At 45.8% G+C, this 19,091-nt stretch overlaps 1 protein-coding gene across 1 annotated transcript in view; it reads left to right on the forward strand.

The window, feature by feature from the left end:
- The first annotated feature begins 18,565 nt into the window (after window positions 1–18,565).
- Window positions 18,566–19,091, forward strand: part of LOC135388461 (phospholipase A2-like) — a 114,429-nt gene continuing 113,903 nt past the window's right edge. Inside the window, exon 1 of the mRNA XM_064618038.1 lies at window positions 18,566–18,623. The gene's annotated coding sequence lies outside the window, so the exon portion shown is untranslated. The remainder of the gene's footprint in view (window positions 18,624–19,091) is intronic.

The following is a 19,091-nucleotide window of genomic DNA, read 5'->3' on the forward strand; positions in this document are numbered from 1 at the left end:
CTTTTGTGGGTCAGGTTGTTTGCCTGAACGAGACAAAACAAATCCAAGGAACTTGATCGATTCCATGCCGAATCGGCATTTGTCCAGAGTCACCTTCAACCCACTGGTCTGTAGCAGGCCAAGAACTTCGTCCAAAAGTTCAACAAACTCTGCGAAAGTAGTGGCGAAGAGCAAGATGCCATCAAGATAAGTCCGGACGCCACACTTAGGGTGCCGAAGTTTGAGCTGAGAAAAAATGTCATTCATGGCTTTCTGGAATGTTGCTGGGGCATTGTTGAGCCCAAAGGGCATTCGTGTCCATTGATAGGTGCCGGAGTGAGTCATTAATGATGTTTTTGGCTGGTCACACGCACGGACACGAATCTACCAATAGGCAAACCTCAAATCAAGGGCAGCAAGATAGAGCAGCCTCCAATGTCATCCATTATGTCATCAGCCCTGGGCAGGAGTTGGACGACAGTCTCTGTCATTCTGTTGAGAGGGACGTAGTTCACATATAAACGTTTCTTATTGTTTCGCGACACAACCACCACAGGAAAGGCCCATGGACTCGAAGACGGCACAACGATGTTCTTTTCGATGAGTTCACTGACTTGCGACTCAATGAACTGTCTGTCATCGAGCGTGTAACGATATGGCTGGTGGCTGTATGGTGTACTCCCAGAGATGAGGTTAATTTCATGCTCTACACTTTCATAGAGTCCCAGGTCTTGGGAGTCAGTAGAGAAGAGGTCCTTATGGCACCGCAGAACCCTTACAACTTGTTGTTTCTCTTCTGGAGAGAGTTGCGGGCATAGGGCAACGTTTTGGAGGCGAGGCTCCACAGAACATGGCAAAGTCTCGTTGCTGAGTGAAGTGGAGTCGCTTAATGTTGTGCACGAGACCTGAAGCATACAGTGAGGCCTGATGTCAGTCACTTCAAGGACAGACCAAGGTGGTTGGTCGTCTGAGGGCAGAAGTTCAGTCTGAAGAGAATCCGCAAGACATGGCGGGCTGACACACTTTGGCAATGCGGACCCTAAAAGCAAGACGGCGTTTGACATCCTTGGCATGATCTTTTCTTTACACTGAATCGTAATCCTGCGCTCGGGCACGCGGAGCTCGGTTGGCCTGGGAGGCTTTACGTGAAGTTCAGCGTGGGCGGCTTCAAGCCAGTCTTCACCTAGAATTAGAGGCAGGGTGTTGTTGACTACGGCTGCAGCCTCTACTACACCAGAGATGTCTCCAACAGAAATACGAGCGCATAGTGCCCCGGCTGGTGCTACGACACCTCCGCCCACGACAAGCAGGGGAGCTTTGGTCCAGGGTAAAACCTGTGTAGACTTCACAATCTCAGAGGAGAGGACGGTAACTTTTGACCCGCTGTCTGGGAAGGCGTCAATATTACCGAGTCCCGAAACATGAGCTTGTGCCACTGAGCACTGGACCTTGGATCCATCAGCGTAGTCTGGGGGAGACGCGTGACAGACAGGCTAGGCGTCACACCTGGGGTCACTTTAGACGAGCTCTGTGTGGAGGTACGCTGTGGTCGTGGCTCTGGGCAACGAGATGCGAGATGTCCAGTCTGACGGCAGTTGTAGCAGACAGCATACTCTAACTTCTGTCCTGGCCGATAGGCAGGTGCATCATGTTTGGCACCAATGGCTTGATATCTGGCTGCTTGTTCTTGCTGAGGCAGGGCTGATATACGGACAGGTGTTTTTTTAGAGTTCTGCTTAGGTTTGTGGGCTGCTGGTGGCGGTGCTTGGGGCTTGGTCGAAGCTTCTTTGTCTGTTTCTGAAGCTAGTGCATCTATGCTGTCCCTTTTCGATGAGGTATGTGGCTGACGTTTCGATCGAGGTCACCCGCGGTCTTTAGAAGGTCAGCTAGCGACGCAGGTTGTTGCACTGTAATGACAGCTTGAATCTGACAGTTGTTAATACCATGAACAACGTAGTCAATCTTTTGCTTCTCTGTAAGAGGCACTGGACTTTGGCTCAGAAGTCTTAACTTGGCAAAAGTGTAATGCTGTAAGCTCTCGTCGTGGTTCTGGGTACGTGTGAGGATTCGTTCCTGCCACTCAATGACGGAGAAGCTTTCGCTGAACGGAGCGATGAGGGCTGATTCCCAATCAGACCACGTTTTGCAGCTGGACCCAGTCATGGCATGCCAGTTAGCTGCCGTACTTTTAGTTTACTGATGCCAATGGCGTGAAGTGTGGCATCGCCCCACTGCGCGAGCTGCTGTGTTCTTTCAAGGTCGTGGATACATGCCGAAACGCTAGTGCCATTGTCGCCAGAAAATACAGCGATGGAGGTCGATAAACCCGGCAACGTTGTCACCTGTAGTCCCCGTTGCTGGCTGGGTGCCACTGACAGAAGGGCAATGCTTTGTTCTAAGAGGGCTTGCATCTGCTGCAATCTCGTGCTTTCGCTGGACGATCCTGCTGTTGTGTCCGGGACACCGTTCTGAGATCCGGGCGGCAATTGCGTTGGTCGGCCGTAATAGCGTCGGTGAGCCGTTGGATTACTTCTTCCTTACTCCCGGTGGTTTCCAAGCCGCGACGTTCCAATTCGTCCCGAATGAATTCCACTCGTAGTTGTGAAAGTTCCTCTGGCGTGGCTTCGCTCCAATTTATGAAAGGGATGCTTGGGCTTTTTGGCGCGAAGGAGAACAAAGGCGGCAATATGGCGGCGAACTGAAGAACCTTTGCTACTTTTGCTTACGAACTTGGGCTGTCGTGGCGGGAGACTGCGGCGGCACACAGCATCTTGAGTCGACTGCGCCACTTATCAGAGGGTTGGGGACGGGCCAAGGTAGGAACGTTAGAAATACGGCTTGACGGTTAGAAACGGCTTGATTTGGGTAACATACTGCAAAACACACGAGATGCACACCCGGTCGGCTCGGCGTGCGTCATCGAAGAAGAAGGCTCGTCAGAGTGATACAAAAGCATGTGACACGAAAGTGACATAGAGGGCGCGAGTTACCGGCAGTTATCTCACAGTGTAACCAGCAATGGCCGAAGTAGGAATGGCAGCAGGCTCTTCTGAATCTCATCAGCATCTTAGGTAAGTCGTGTTTTCTTTCGCCATGGTTGTCTAGAGCTTACACGTCAGCGTATATTTAAGTGAAGGCGAAACGTGCACAACGTGCCTAAGTGAATGATGTGACGAACAATCATGACTAATCGCCAGCAAATGCCCGCGTGCAAAATTAAGGACGGCCGTGTGAAAGTGCGTGAAACGCACGGACACTTCATTCGGAGCAGCGTCTAAGACCTATCTTTTATCCGTACAGAGGAAGTTGTAGGGGTAACATTTAATGAGACACCGTACCAATGCTCGCGTTTGCTTTTTAAAGTTTGAAAAGAAAATATGAAATAGTAAGGAAACATTTGTGCATTCATTTATGTGGGTATGTTTTAGTTCTTACTTTCAGTAATCGCCATGATCCCCTTTGTTCGCAGTGAAAACTACATCTTTTTACATTGTGTGAAAAGTGTTCAAGGTGTCCAGAGGATAGGGCTAGACGCTCAAATAATGTATGTTCTTGACTTCAAACTGATACAATCGCGAAAATAAAACATGTAACCTGTCTGAAGTGCAAAATGAACTGCAGTAAACATTCCAGACTGCTTGCGCATGCATGAGCAGCCATGCAGTTCTGTGTGGCTAGATTAGAAAGCGCCACCTGAACGTCTCGGGCTAGTACGCGGTTCTACCACTGATGTGACTTAGCTGTAAATAATGTATGTTCTGGTCCTAGGTAACGGATAGGAAATCACACGAAAAAACGTTATTCGCCGAACCAAGCCTCGCGCCCCAGCGCAACAATGTCTACCAGTGAGTGGGAAATACATTTTCTCACGCTTATCACAAAGTATCGTCTTAAGTTTTTATATGCATTAGTATAGATAAGTAGTATATGATCAGCTCAACTGGCCCACAACTCACACAGTGGCCTGGACGCCATTAATGAGCAATTAGAGCTAATTGGGACCCCCCACATTAATCAAGATAATTCAGGGAGTCATTACACTAATTGGGGAGCATCTAGGACGTGTCCAGACCACTGTGTGAGTTGTGGGCTAGTTGAGCTGATAAAAATAAAAAATAGATAGAGATAGAGTGGAGAGAAGGAGTTTCGTTGAAGATCAACGACGCCATCTTGAAGGAAGCCGTCCGGAACGGCCGCTGACTGTCGCTGGGCGACGGAGCACGGAGGCAGGTTGCAAAGCATCGCAGCACCAGTTCCGGACATCCTGTGACGTCAGCTGTGACGTCATCATGGCATGTCGGGGCAAGTTAGGACAGCTCTGGACATGAAAGAAGAAAAACACTCGTAATACAGAGGCTGGGAAAGCAAGAGTATGCAAACCATCAATAGCTAACAAGAAAAAACAATTAGTTACACAACAAATGAGCCCACCAGAACAGGAGCGCAGAACGATGCGACTGCTCCATCCGAGAGGCAGGCAGAGAACTGACTCGTAATGGTTTTTTTCTCCTGTATATAGCCCCACAGCTGCACCCCCTAGCGGTTACTTTCTCAACTAATCTCACCACAAAATTATTAAGAATCATGCCAGCGCTACTGCCGTTCCCAAGGCAGAAGATGATAGAAAATGCCGGGGATGCCCGGTCAACAGCAACCAGCACTGGCACGAAAATCGCAAACAAAGCGGGAACAAAGTTGACGAAAGCATTAGTTACGCAACAAATCACCTCACCACAGCAGGAGCGCAGACCGATGCGAATGCTCTCTGTGACAACCAGCCAGAAACTGAGCGAGCGCGGGGAGCGCACGTCTGCTTTCTGCGACAGCCGGAGAGAAACTGACTGGGGCGCCGCTCCGCGACCGCTACGCATACGCGCTCCTAGCGCCCCCTGGGGCGACCACATCCGAGAGGCTAAGAGTGAACAGCATTCCTGCGCCCCCTGCTGGCCATTCTCATTGGTCGTGACGTCATCCTATTGTCTCAGGGCTACCCTGTTTTTTTCCACTAATGCTCCTTTGGTCAATCTACAATGAAGCCACAGTATGACGTCATCATGCACCTGCGTGGCTCAAGGATGCGTACACTGTAGACAGGGGACCTATTATTTATTGAATCACTATCCCATGATTAGTTCCTTTATTCTTCTATAACGATTGAATAGGAAACTATTGCAGAAGAGCACCATGCATGAAAGCTGATCGTAGGAATTCCAAAGTCTTACTAAATGAGACTTGCAAAAGAACAAAATATCCTAACACGTAACTCCATCAACGACAAATAAGAGGACTAGGCACTCAACAAATCAACACAGAGTATGGGTAACCAGGAGCGCAGAACTCAGGGCAGCACTATCGTCAAGACAACAATGCTCCTTGTCAAAAGAGAAAGAAATACTAAGTGTCAACAAAGGAAAGCATGCATATCGGGGCATGTCAGGACACGTCAGGACAAATCGTACGACTGCTGGGCAACAGGGGAAAACAAACACTTGAACAGAGTGAAAAAGGCACTCACCATCATTTTTCCTGTTCACAGCATTCCCTCATTGTAAATCCGCTTGTCACAAAATCCACCTGCATCGTCGAACACCATTCACCAGTGACGAACCACATCTGCACCCCATCAGAGGCAGACAGAACCCCGCCGAAGCTACGCTCTTCCACTGACGGCCAACGCCAGGAGCAGAATTTGCGTGTCGAGACCCGTCAGTGTCCAAGAGAGAAGTGAATCCTTGCGCCCCCTGCTGGCGGTTCTCATTGGTCGTGACGTCATCCTATTGTCTCAGGGCTACCCTGTTTTTTTCCACTAATGCTCCTCTAGACAAGGTCAACCTGAAACAATAGTCTCTCGGTATGACGTCATCATGCATCTGCGTGGCTCAAGGACGCGTGCGCTCTAGACAGGGGACCTATTATTTATTGAATCACTATCCCAAGATTATTTCCTTTATTCTTCTATAACTATTGCATAGGAAACTATTGCAGCAGAGCACCATAGACAAGAGGAGATTGTAGCATTTCATTCCCAAAGTCTTACTGTACAGGAAAAAAAAAAAGGTCCAGCAAGACATAAAGTCACACACCTGTCCCCCTCGCGGTTACTCTCTGAACTAAATGAATCGCACAATTATTAAGAATAGCTCTACTCCCATTCAAGACAGCACTATCGTCAAGAATATGTCTTGTACAAAAAGAAAAAAACTACATGTAGGTGGAAAGCATGTCAGAACAAGCCCAGGCGTGTCAGCACATGTTTGTCAGACAAGGGGGGGGAAAGCAAAAAGAAACAAAGAAGGAAACCAGCATCAAACTATTTCTAAGCACACGCACTCCTCTTATTCAAAAACAGTGCTCATCATAAATCTGCCCAGGACAATACACACTATTTTTCTATTGCCACACTTTTTTCTAGTAACGGTCAATGCATTGCTACAGACTGCGTGACGTCATCACATCCTGTCTGAAGAAGACACCAGCAAAGACTCCTATTATTTATTGAATCGCAAGATTATTTCCTTTGTCCTACTCTTAATGACATTGATTCTCTCATTAAAATTCAACAAAAAAGCACCCCGCATATTAACGATTTTCACCCCAAAGGCTCATCATGGTCATTAGAATTACAGTAAACTGCCACTGCTCTTTTAAAATAATAAGTGAGACCACTCAACATCACCTCCAGGCTTATGTAATACGTGACCCTTTCTGTGCTCATACATTCGTTGTCTGAGGCTACACCTGCGAGCAAAAAAGGCGCGGAAGCCGGGTGGGCAAAGTTCCATTCGCGCATTGCGAGCATAAAGGCGGGAAAGCCTGGGAGCAAAGTTCTATTCGCGCATTCCAAAGCACAAGACAGAACGCCTTTACGGGAACACGATAGCATTCCTATACTATATTAATTATTATTGCATTGCAGTTTAGAAAAACTACAACTAAACTATAATTTTAGGAGCCCATTAAAATTCTACTTTCTATGGAAACTATAATTGCCCTATTACTTGGATCGCTACTAATGAAGCGCTCCAATTTTTTCTCTCTTCCCATTTCAGCCTTGTCATGCAGGGAAGCAGACTCATATCCAAAATAATTAATTTACACTGAGGGTGCCGTGCTTCAGGAATTCCTATCCTGCGCTCAGATGCAAGCATTTCTTCACGGATACCTTTAACAGCTGACTTCCTCAACATGTCGAACACCCAACAAAATCAAACAAACAATCAGAGAAACCCTCTTCTCAGCTGTACCATGCGACTGTCTTCTTCGTAAAATCGGTGATCTGAGGAAGAGAGCAGCGAAAAATTGCGCGCACTTGTGCTTGACTTAAAAAAACCTGAAGCATATGCCAATAAACCAAGAAAAAGACACTCATGTCTGGTATCTGATAGTGCCACATACACAGACGCATTGTCGCAAAGAAAGCACGGGACAGGGATACACAAATTTCCTTAGGTGAGCAGGGAAAAGGCTTAAGACCTCAGGAATAATAGCAGAGTCACTGGACATCGCTACGAGGCTAACACAAGATAACAACAACAAGATAATAGCGGCGGGTAAAATTGCAACACTGCTAGACAAGCCCCAACATGCCATCATGACGTCGCAAACCAGGAAAAAGAAGCACGCGCGCGCACACAGCAGCTCAGGAATGCACAAGGAGAGGTGCTTTATAGGAATTTCTACTCCACACACTCAGATACCAGCATTTCTGCATAACAAAAAAAAAAACAAATTCCATTCTCATGAACTCTCTCCTCTGCCGAGCGGCTTTCTCCTGCTCTAGCTGGATGCTGACTGTTTCCCCTCATCTACATTCTGAGTAAAAGCCGTGAAAGGAGAAAAGAACCGCGAAAAATTACACGCATGTGTGCTCCAATAGCTGTAACTGCAAGAAACCGTAGCGCACGCCAATACACTGAGAAAAAGACACCTGTTTCTTCCACCAGATAATTCTTGCATAATGCCACATACACAGTCGCATTACCCTTGCGTAAAGAAAGCACAGGACAGGGATACACAAATTTCCTTAGGTGAGCAGGGAAAAGGGTTAAGACCTTAGGTCACCACACATCGCCACGCGGCTAGCACAACATGACACCAACAACATACTAGCAGCGGGAAGAACTGCAACACTGCTAAACAAGACCACACATGCCACGATGACGTCACAAATCAGGGGAAAAAGCACACGCACGCACGCACAGAGGACAACGCATTAAACACACGGAGCGCTCTGGAATAATCGTAGCGTTACCGCACATCGCTACGAAGCTCAACGTCTAACACAAGACGGCAGCAACAAGATATTAGCGAAGGGTAAAAATTGCATCACTACTGATCAAGTCTAGACATGCGACATCGAATGCGAAAACACTGGTGATCGGGGAAAAGGCCTAAGCCTGCGGCGGATCACCATCATAGAGCATACACAACTTCATTTTTCTATTTTGCGTAAACTAAACGCAGTCTGCTTGGAAAACGACGTACAAATTTTCTTAGGGAGCAGAGAAATATATAAATTTGTACTCCGTGCTCAGATACCAGCATTTCTGCTCAAAAACCTGCAAAATTAAGCTCTGCTTACTTCGTCAAGATATCGAACACCCAACAAAATCAAACAAACAACCCCACTTCCACTGGTAGAACACTATTCAGCTTTTACGCAGGGGGCTTTCTTCTACATAAAAAGTAGAGAAAATAAGAAAAGAGCAGCGAAATATTACACGCACTTTTGCTCGCCATAGCTATAAGAGAAAATAAATAAATAAAAGAACGACGCTAATAAACTGCGACAAAGACACCCTTTTCTGCTATCAGATAATTATTGCATAATGCTAAATACTCATTTGCATTGGCCCTGCGTGAAGAAAGCACAGGACAGGGATACACAATCTATCTTAAGCCAGCGCAGAAAGTCACTTCTACTCGAACAGCTTAATACCATAAAGTCTGAATTTTTGCAAAGAAAATAAAGTCTGAACAGCGCTACGAAGGTGACAGACACATACTAACAAACAAAAAAACACTTCTTCGAGTCTGTATTATCTTTTAAAAAATAACGAAAGCACACATAAAAAAATCAAATCGGCTAGGTAGCCTACCAGACGTTGCGCCTTAAGTTGGCTGCACGCAATGCGCGAATGCATGCTGTGAAGCCAACTTGCGGTTTTGCTGGATGCACATGAAGTCCGATTCCAATTGGAAATCGCGCTAAGGACGTGCCAAACGTAGAATTTTCGCAAAATTAATCCCAATACCTGGAATTCTGTTCATTTTAGCGGGAATACTGGCGCTTGTGCTCCATTATTCGAAATTTTCGAATATTCGAATTTCTCGATTATCAAATTTTCGAATGCGAATAGGGTTCGAATATCAACAATATTCGAACAATATTCGAAATTTCGAATATTCGCACACCTCTAGTGAATACTGACACTCAACGATATATAACAAAAAACAAACAAATTCCATTCTCATGAACTCTCCTCTGCCGAGCGGCTTTCTCCTGCTCTACCTGGATGCTGACTTTCCCCCCCCCTCACCTACATTCTGAGTAAAAGCAGTGACAGAAGAAAAGAACCGCGCAAAATTACACGCATTTGTGTCACAGGACAGGGATACACAAATTTCCTTAAGTGAGCAGGGAAAAGGCTTAAGTCGTACCGCTCAGGAATAATCGGAGAATCACCGCGTATCGCTACGCGGCTAGCGCTTGAACAGCACTACGAACGTGACAGATACATACAAACAAACAAACAAACAACAGCAGGACCGGCGTCGGGCACTCATAAAATACCCTGCCCAAAACAAAGACTTCGCCAGGTTCGCGAGGCAATTCCATTAAAAACGCTCGTCCTATCCTACAGATAGCAATGCAAACGCGACTGCCCTTATTTTTTAAACCACTATTTCACGCAATAGTACATAAACGTATCACTCGTGCCACACGAAAAGGCAAACACTTACTTGTCAAGTGGTGTCCCAGCGCGTGCGCGCGCGCGCACACACACAGGCACACACACACTAACATTTTCACACTCAAAAACACAAAGTCTATTTTCACAACCACATAAATCCATATTATTCCTCAGGTCAATAATTATCCTGCCATCGTCAAAAGACGGCACAGACATGTATGCTTCCGCAAGACAATCGGTCCTCGTTCCGGATGTAATAGGATATCGTCACTCGGCCTGCGCGAACCAATAAAGAAAGAAAGGAATGCATGTTCGCTACGAAGAAAACGGTGCCGTGCTTCTACGCAGCGATCATTATACAGACGCGTAAATGTGAACATCATTCGCTACACACTGTAGCTCTCATCATTTTTAAACCAAACCGTGTTCATAGGCCTTCACTAAATAGGTGAGCCGATAATGACTCCAAATAAAATAAAATAAAATAATCATTCCAGCATCGCTGACTGCAAGCTTGGGTACCCAACAGAGCACCGCGCTCCTATCACCACGCCTTGGGCTGACCTTACACACCCGAAGCCTTTTCTGAATACATTCTGCCGGCGCTGGAATAAAAGATTTATCGCGAGGGTACTACGATGTCAGCTCTGTTGCTGTTTAAGTGATAAAACAGTGCGCTTACTCGGGCAATCGCGCGCGTCCAAACCGCGAGAACGGGTCCGCGTTGCGCTCGCGCCGCGGGGAATTGCACGCGTCGCGAGTCCAAACCGCGAGACCGGGCCCGCGCGCGCGCTTCGCGGTTCGGGCGCACTGTTTTATCACTTAAACAGCAACAGAGCTGACATCGTAGTACCCTCGCGATAAATCTTTTATTCCAGCGCCGGCAGAATGTATTCAGAAAAGGCTTCGGGTGTGTAAGGTCAGCCCAAGGCGTGTTGATAGGAGCGCGCTGCTCTGTTGGGTACCCAAGCTTGCAGTCAGCGATGCTGGAATGATTATTTTATTTTATTTTATTTGGAGTCATTATCGGCTCACCTATTTAGTGAAGACCTATGAACACGGTTCGGTTTAAAAATGATGAGAGCTACAGTGTGTAGCGAATGATGTTCACATTTACGCGTCTGTATAATGATCGCTGCGTAGAAGCACGGCACCGTTTTCTTCGTAGCGAACATGCATTCCTTTCTTTCTTTATTGGTTCGCGCCGGCCGAGTGACGATATCCTATTACATCCGGAACGAGGACCGATTGTCTTGCGTAAGCATACATGTCTGTGCCGTCTTTTGACGATGGCAGGATAATTATTGACCTGAGGAATAATATGGATTTATGTGGTTGTGAAAATAGACTTTGTGTTTGTGAGTGTGAAAATGTTAGTGTGTGTGTGTGTGCCTGTGTGTGTGCGCGTGCGCGCACGCGCTGGGACCCCGCTTGACAAGTAAGTGTTTGCCTTTTCGTGTGGCACGAGTGATACATTTATGTACTATTGCGTGAAATAGTGGTTTAAAAAATAAGGGCAGTCGCGTTTGCATTGCTATCTGTAGGATAGGACGAGCGTTTTTAATGGAATTGCCTCGCGAACCTGGCGAAGTCTTTGTTTTGGGCAGGGTATTTTATGAGTGCCCGACGCCGGTCCTGCTGTTGTTTGCTTGTTTGTTAGTATGTATCTGTCACGTTCGTAGCGCTGTTCAAGCGCTAGCCGCGTAGCGATACGCGGTGATTCTCCGATTATTCCTGAGCGGTACGACTTAAGCCTTTTCCCTGCTCACTTAAGGAAATTTGTGTATCCCTGTCCTGTGACACAAATGCGTGTAATTTTGCCCGGTTCTTTTCTTCTGTCACTGCTTTTACTCAGAATGTAGGTGAGGGGGGGGGAAAGTCAGCATCCAGGTAGAGCAGGAGAAAGCCGCTCGGCAGAGGAGAGTTCATGAGAATGGAATTTGTTTGTTTTTTGTTATATATCGTTGAGTGTCAGTATTCACTAGAGGTGTGCGAATATTCGAAATTTCGAATATTGTTCGAATATTGTTGATATTCGAACCCTATTCGCATTCGAAAATTTGATAATCGAGAAATTCGAATATTCGAAAATTTCGAATAATGGAGCACAAGCGCCAGCATTCCCGCTAAAATGAACAGAATTCCAGGTATTGGGATTAATCTTGCGAAAATTCCACGTTTGGCACGTCCTTAGTGCGATTTCCAATTGGAATCGAACTTCATGTGCATCCAGCAAAACCGCAAGTTGGCTTCACAGCATGCTTCCGCACATTGCGTGCAGCCAACTTTAAGGCACAACGTCTGGTAGGCTACCTAGCCGATTTGATTTTTTTTATGTGTGCTTTCGTTATTTTTTAAAAGATAATACAGACTCGAAGAAGTGTTTGTTTGTTTGTTAGTATGTGTCTGTCACCTTCGTAGCGCTGTTCAGGCTTTATTTTCTTTGCAAAAATTCAGACTCTATGGTATTAAGCTGTTCGAGTAGAAGTGACTTTCCGTGCTCGCTTAAGATAGATTGTGTATCCCTGTCCTGTGGTTTCTTCACGCAGGGCCAATGCAAATGAGTATTTAGCATTATGCAATAATTTTCTGATAGCAGAAACGGGTGTCTTTGTCACAGTTTATTAGCGTGTGCGTCGCTATTTTATTTATTTTTTTCACTTATAGCTATGCGAGCAAAAGTGCGTGTAATATTTCGCTGCTCTTTTCTTATTTTCTCTACTTTTTATGTAGAAGAAAGCCTCCTGCGTAAAAGCTGAATAGTGTTCTACCAGTGGAAGTGGGGTTGTTTGTTTGTTCGATTTTGTTGGGTGTTCGATATCTTGACGAAGTAAGAAGAGCTTAATTTTGCAGGTTTTTGAGCAGAAATGCTGGTATCTGAGCACGGAGTACAAATTTATATATTTCTCTGCTCCCTAAGAAAATTTGTACGTCGTTTTCCAAGCAGACCGCGTTTAGTTTACGCTGAATAGAAAAATGAAGTTGTGTATGTTCTATGATGATCCGCCGCAGGCTTAGGCCTTTTCCCCGATCACCAGTGTTTTCGCATTCGATGTCGCATGTCCAGACTTGTTCAGTAGTGTTGCAATTTTTACCCTTCGCTAATATCTTGTTGCTGCCGTCTTGTGTTAGACGTTGAGCTTCGTAGCGATGTGCGGTAACGCTACGATTATTCCTGAGCGCTTTGTGCGTTTAATGCGTTGTCCTCTGTGCGTGCATGCGTGTGCTTTTTTCCCCTGATTTGTGACGTCATCGTGGCATGTCTAGACTTGTTTAGCAGTGTTGCAGTTCGTCCCGCCGCTAGTATGTTGTTGGTGTCATGTTGTGCTAGCCGCGTGGCGATGTATGGTGACCTGAGGTCTTAAGCCTTTTCCCTGCTCACCTAAGGATATTTGTGTATCCCTGTCCTGTGCTTTCTTTACGCAAGGGCAATGCGTCTGTGTATGTGGCACTATCAGATACCAGACATGAGTGTCTTTTTCTTGGTTTATTGGCATATGCTTCAGGTTTTTTAAGTCAAGCAAATGTGCGTGTAATATTTCGTTGCTCTTTTCTTATTTTCTCTACTTTTTATGTAGAAGAAAGCCTCCTGCGTAAAAGCTGAATAGTGTTCTACCAGTGGAAGTGGGGTTGTTTGTTTGATTTTGTTCGATATCTTGACGAAGTAAGCAGTGTTTAATTTTGCAGGTTTTTGAGCAGAAATGCTGGTATCTGAGCACGGAGTAGAAATATTTCTCTGCTCCCTAAGAAAATTTGTACGTCGTTTTCCAAGCAGACCGCGTTTAGTTTACGCAAGATAGAAAAAATGAAGTTGTGTACGCTCTATGATGATCCGCCGCAGGCTTAGGCCTTTTCCCCGTGTTTTGTATGCGATGTCGCATGTCTGGACTTGTTCGGTAGTGTTGCAATTTTTACCCTTCGCTAATATCTTGTTGGTGTCGTCTTGTGTTAGACGTTTAGCTTCGTAGCGATGTGCGGTGACGCTACGATTATTCCTGAGCGCTCCGTGTGTTTAATGCGTTGTCCTCTGTGCGTGCGTGCGTGTGCTTTTTTTTTCTTCCTGATTTGTGACGCCATCGTGGCATGTCTGGACTTGTTTAGCAGTGTTGCAGTTCTTCCCGCTGCTAGTATCTTGTTGGTGTCATGTTGTGCTAGCCGCGTGGCGATGTGTCGTGACCTGTGGTCTTAAGCCTTTTCCCTGCTCACCTAAGGAAATTTGTGTATCCGTGTCCTGTGCTTTCTTTACGCAAGGGCAATGCGTCTGTGTATGTGGCACTATGAGATACCAGACATGAGTGCCTTTTTCTTGGTTTATTGGCATATGCTTCAGGTCGAGCCCAAGCGCGCGCAATTTTTCGCTGCTCTCTTCTTCAAATCACCGATTTTACGCAGAAGAAAGTCGCATGGTGCAGCTGAGAAGAGCGTTTCTCTGATTGTTTGTTTGATTTTGTTGGGTGTTCGATATGTTGAGGAAGTCAGCTGTTAAAGGTATCCGTGAAGAAATGCTTGCATCTGAGCGCAGGATAGGAATTCCTGAAGCACGGCACCCTCAGTGTAAATTAATTATTTTGGATATGAGTCTGCTTCCCTGCATGACAAGGCTGAAATGGGAAGAGAGAAAAAATTGGAGCGCTTCATTAGTAGCGATCCAAGTAATAGGGCAATTATAGTTTCCATAGAAAGTTGGGCTCCTAAAATTATAGTTTAGTTGTAGTTTTTCTAAACTGCAATGCAATAATCATTAATATAGTATAGGAATGCTATCGTGTTCCCGTAAAGGCGTTCTGTCTTGTGCTTTCGCGCCTTTTTGCTCGCAATGCGCGAATGGAACTTTGCCCACCCGGCTTCCGCGCCTTTTTTGCTCGCAGGTGTAGCCTCAGACAACGAATGTATGAGCATAGAAAGGGTCATGTATTACATAAGCCTGGAGGTGATGTTGATTGGTCTCACTTATTATTTTAAAAGAGCAGTGGCAGTTTACTGTAATTCTAATGACCATGATGAGCCTTTGGGGTGAAAATCGTTAATATGCGGGGTGCTTTTTTGTTGAATTTTAATGAGAGAATCAATGTCATTAAGAGTAGGACAAAGGAAATAATCTTGCGATTCAATAAATAATAGGAGTCTTTGCCGGTGTCTTCTTCTTCAGACAGGATGTGATGACGTCACGCAGTCTGTAGCAATGCATTGACCGTTACTGGAAAAAAGTGTGGCAATAGAAAAATATTGTGTATTGTCCTGGGCAGATTTATGATGAGCACTGTTTTTGAATAAGAAGAAATAGTTTGATGCTGGTTTCCTTCTTTGTTTCTTTTCGCTTTTTCCCCCCTTGTCTGACAAACATGTGCTGACATGCCTGGGCTTGTTCTGACATGCTTTCCTTCTGCATGTAGTTTTTTTCCTTTTGTACAAGGCATATTCTTGACGATAGTGCTGCCTTGAATGGGAGTAGAGCTATTCTTAATAATTTTGCGATTCATTTAGTTCAGAGAGTAACCGCGAGGGGGACAGGTGTGTGACTTTATGTCTTGCTGAACCATTTTTTTTTTCCTGTACAGTAAGACTTTGGGAATGAAATGCTACAATCTCCTCTTGTCTATAGTGTTTTTCTGCAACAGTCCCTACGCAATCATTATAGTAGAATAAAGGAAATAATCTAGGGATAGTGATTCAATAAATAACAGGTGCCCTGTCTAGAGCGTACGCGTCCTTGAGCCACGCACCTGCATGATGACCGCATACCGAGAGACTATTGTTTCAGGTTGACCTTGTCTAGAGGAGCATTAGTGGAAAAAAACTGTGTAGCCCTGAGACAATAGGATGACGTCACGACCAATGAGAACGGCCTGCAGGGGGCGCAAGGTTTCACTTCTCTCTTGGACACTGACTGGTCTCGACACGCAAATTCTGCTCCTGGCGTTTGCCGTCAGTGGAAGAGCGTAGCTTCGGTGGGGTTCTGTCTGCCTCTGATGGGGTGCGGATGTGTGGTTCGTCACTGGTGAATGGTGTTCGACGATGCAGGTGGATTTTGTGACGAGCGGATTTACAATGAGGGAATGCTGTGAACGGGAAAAATGATGGTGAGTGTCTTTTTGACTCTGTTCAAGTGTTTGTTTTCCTCTGTTGCCCAGCAGTCGTACAATTTGTGCTGACGTGTTCTGACATGCCCCGATATGCATGCTTTCCTGTGTCGACGTTTTTTATTTTTTTATTTTTTGACAAGGAACATTGTTGTCTTGACGATAGTGCTGCCCTGAGTTCTGCACTCCTGTTTACCCGTACTCTTTGTTGATTTGTTGAGTACCTAGTCCTCTTATTTGCCGTTGATGGAGTTACGTGTTAGGATATTTTGTTCTTTTGCAAGTCTCATTTAGTAAGACTTTGGAATTCCTACGATCAGCTTTCATGCATGGTGCTCTTCTGCAATATTTTCCTATTCAATCGTTATAGAAGAATAAAGGAAATAATCATGGGATAGTGATTCAATAAATAATAGGTCCCCTGTCTAGAGCGTACGCGTCCTTGAGCCACGCAGGTGCATGATGACGTCATACTGTGGCTTCATTGTAGATTGACCAAAGGAGCATTAGTGGAAAAAAACAGGGTAGCCCTGAGACAATAGGATGACGTCACGACCAATGAGAACGGCCAGCAGGGGGCGCAGGAATGCTCTTCTCTCTTAGCCTCACGACCAATGAGAACGGCCAGCAGGGGGCGCAGGAATGCTCTTCACTCTTAGCCTCTCGGAGGTGGTCGCCCCAGAGGGCGCTACGAGCGCGTATGCGTAGCGGCCGCGGAGCGGCGCCCCAGTCAGTTTCTCTCCGGCTGTTGCGGAAAGCAGACGTGCGCTCCCTGCGCTCGCTCAGTTTCTGGCGGGCTGTCACGGAGAGCAGTCGCATCGGTCTGCGCTCCTGCTGTGGTGAGGTGATTTGTTGTGTAACTAATGCTTTCGCCAACTTTGTTCCCGCTTTGTTTGCGATTTTCGTGCCAGTGCACGTCGGGTGCTGGTTGCTGTTGTCCGGGCATCCCCGCCATTTTCTATCTTCTTCTGCCTTGGGAACGGTTGTAGCGCTGGCGTGATTCTTAATAATTTTGTTGTGAGATTAGTTGAGAAAGTAACCGCTAGGGGGTGCAGCTGCGGGGCTTTATACAGGACAAAAAAGCATTACGAGTCAGTTTCTGCCTGCCTCTCGGATGGAGCAGTCGCATGGTTCTGCGCTCCTGTTCTGGTGAGCTCATTTGTTGTGTAACTAATTCTTTTTGTTGTTAGGTATTGATGGTTTGCATACTCTTGCTTTACCAGCCTCTGTATTACGAGTGTTTTTCTCCTTGCATGCCCAGAGCTGTCCTAACTTGCCCAGACATGCCGTGATGACGTCACAGCCGACGTCACAGGATGTCCGGAACTGGTGGTCATAGCTGCGATGCTTTGCAACCTGCCTCTGTGCTCCGCCGATGGTCAGCGGCCGTTACGGACCGCTTTCTTCAAGATGGCGTCGTTGATCTTCAATTAAACTTCTTCTCTCCACTCTATCTCTATATTTTTTTTCTTTTTTATGAACTCTCATAGTGCACAACGCTCAGCTGGTCTGGACACGAGTTAGATGCTCCCCAATTAGTGTGGTGGCTCCCTGGAGGGTGCTGATTAATGTGGGGGGTCCCAATTAGCTCTAATTGCTAATTAAATCGTGTTCAGGCCAGTTGGGCGTTGTGCACTATGAGAGTCCAGTACCTACTACTTAGATATTGATCTGTCATCTACGTGATTTTGATTGTTCTCGGACGACCGCTTAATTTTCCAAAATGGCGTTGAAAACGGCCAGCTTTGTCAAAAGTACGACATTTGGGATTAAATGTGGCAAAACGTATTATGTGCTCGGTCTTCAAAACATGTAGTTTTGAAGCATGAAAGGTCCAGAATATGCTGAATTTTTGTTGCCTTCCAGCTTGTGCGAAAAGTACCTTTAGCAAGGCGCAAAGATGTAAGAAATGGCGTAAAAAGCAGCTCTGTTTCGCTGGCCGCAAATGGAAGACGAGGGAAGAACTTCGTATTGGCAGATTGTCAGGGCCATGTTCTTTCATTCTATGTCACTGACGTCTCCCTAGACGCAAAACTCTACTCACTAGGTCACTTTATTCGCAGCATGGTTTTCGCGATTCTGACGAACTTTGATCCCGCCTAAATCGACAGCGGATCAACGTAGTTCAGTAAAACTCGAGAAAAATCTTTATTCGCAGTAAGGAGTCCATGATAAATTTTGGAACCAAAGCTGAGTGGGGTCGAGCACGACCTTTCGATGATTTGGCCTGGAATGACCCAGCTGGGAGTAGTAGGAAGGGTATGCCCAGATGTTGTTTCAAGCAAACGCTAGCTTGCGTCATATCTTCGTAATATGTACCTATTGTGTGTTACTTCAAAACCACATGTGCCCGACTTACGTCCAGAAGACGGAGAGATAAGCAGTTACAATTGTGACATTGATAGATTGGAAATAGGGCTTCCTGTAGTGTATTTCATTGTGTGTCATGTGTGTTCATTTACTTCATTTCAATGGAAAGGCTGGTTTTTCTTTTCTTTGCTTTTTTTTCAGACTGTAAGTCAGCGGATAACGCACCTGCATATGTACGCATGCGCTCATAACTTGGGAGTGAGTGCTGGAAGTGTGACTGGAGTCAGATGCTTGTGTGCTTTTGAGCGTGTATAATCTTCACAGTCGTCACGCCTGGCTCGTAAGCTTGCATTGTAATAATTTGAACGTGCTTTCAATGTTGCGAAGTAGGCTTTGATAAATATATATATTTTCGGCAGTCCCAATAGAAACTGTACTTTCACATGTCTTTGGCGTCACTTCTGTTCACCTGCTTCCACGTCCTTCAGACGTCCTACCTTACTTCTTATTGTAAATCAAATATCGGCACATTCAAGTAGAGCGGATTCCGTCTCTGGTTACCATGCTGCGATGCGGGAAGGTAAACCGACACAGCCGTCACCTTTACTTCTGCTTTTTGCTCGCGCGTGAACGTCATTTTTTCTGTGACTGATTTTTCCTTTCTTTTTTTTTTATTTACGAAGCTAATACGTAGGCGGATCTCCGCTATCATCGGGGACACAAGAATAAGTCATTGTGGAAGCACGATACTGTGTTGTCCATGCAAAAAGCGAAGAAGCATTACATATCTTCTAAACTAATTAATCGG

The sequence above is a fragment of the Ornithodoros turicata genome, chromosome 3 (genome assembly GCF_037126465.1).
Source record: "Ornithodoros turicata isolate Travis chromosome 3, ASM3712646v1, whole genome shotgun sequence".
NCBI lineage: Eukaryota > Metazoa > Arthropoda > Arachnida > Ixodida > Argasidae > Ornithodoros > Ornithodoros turicata.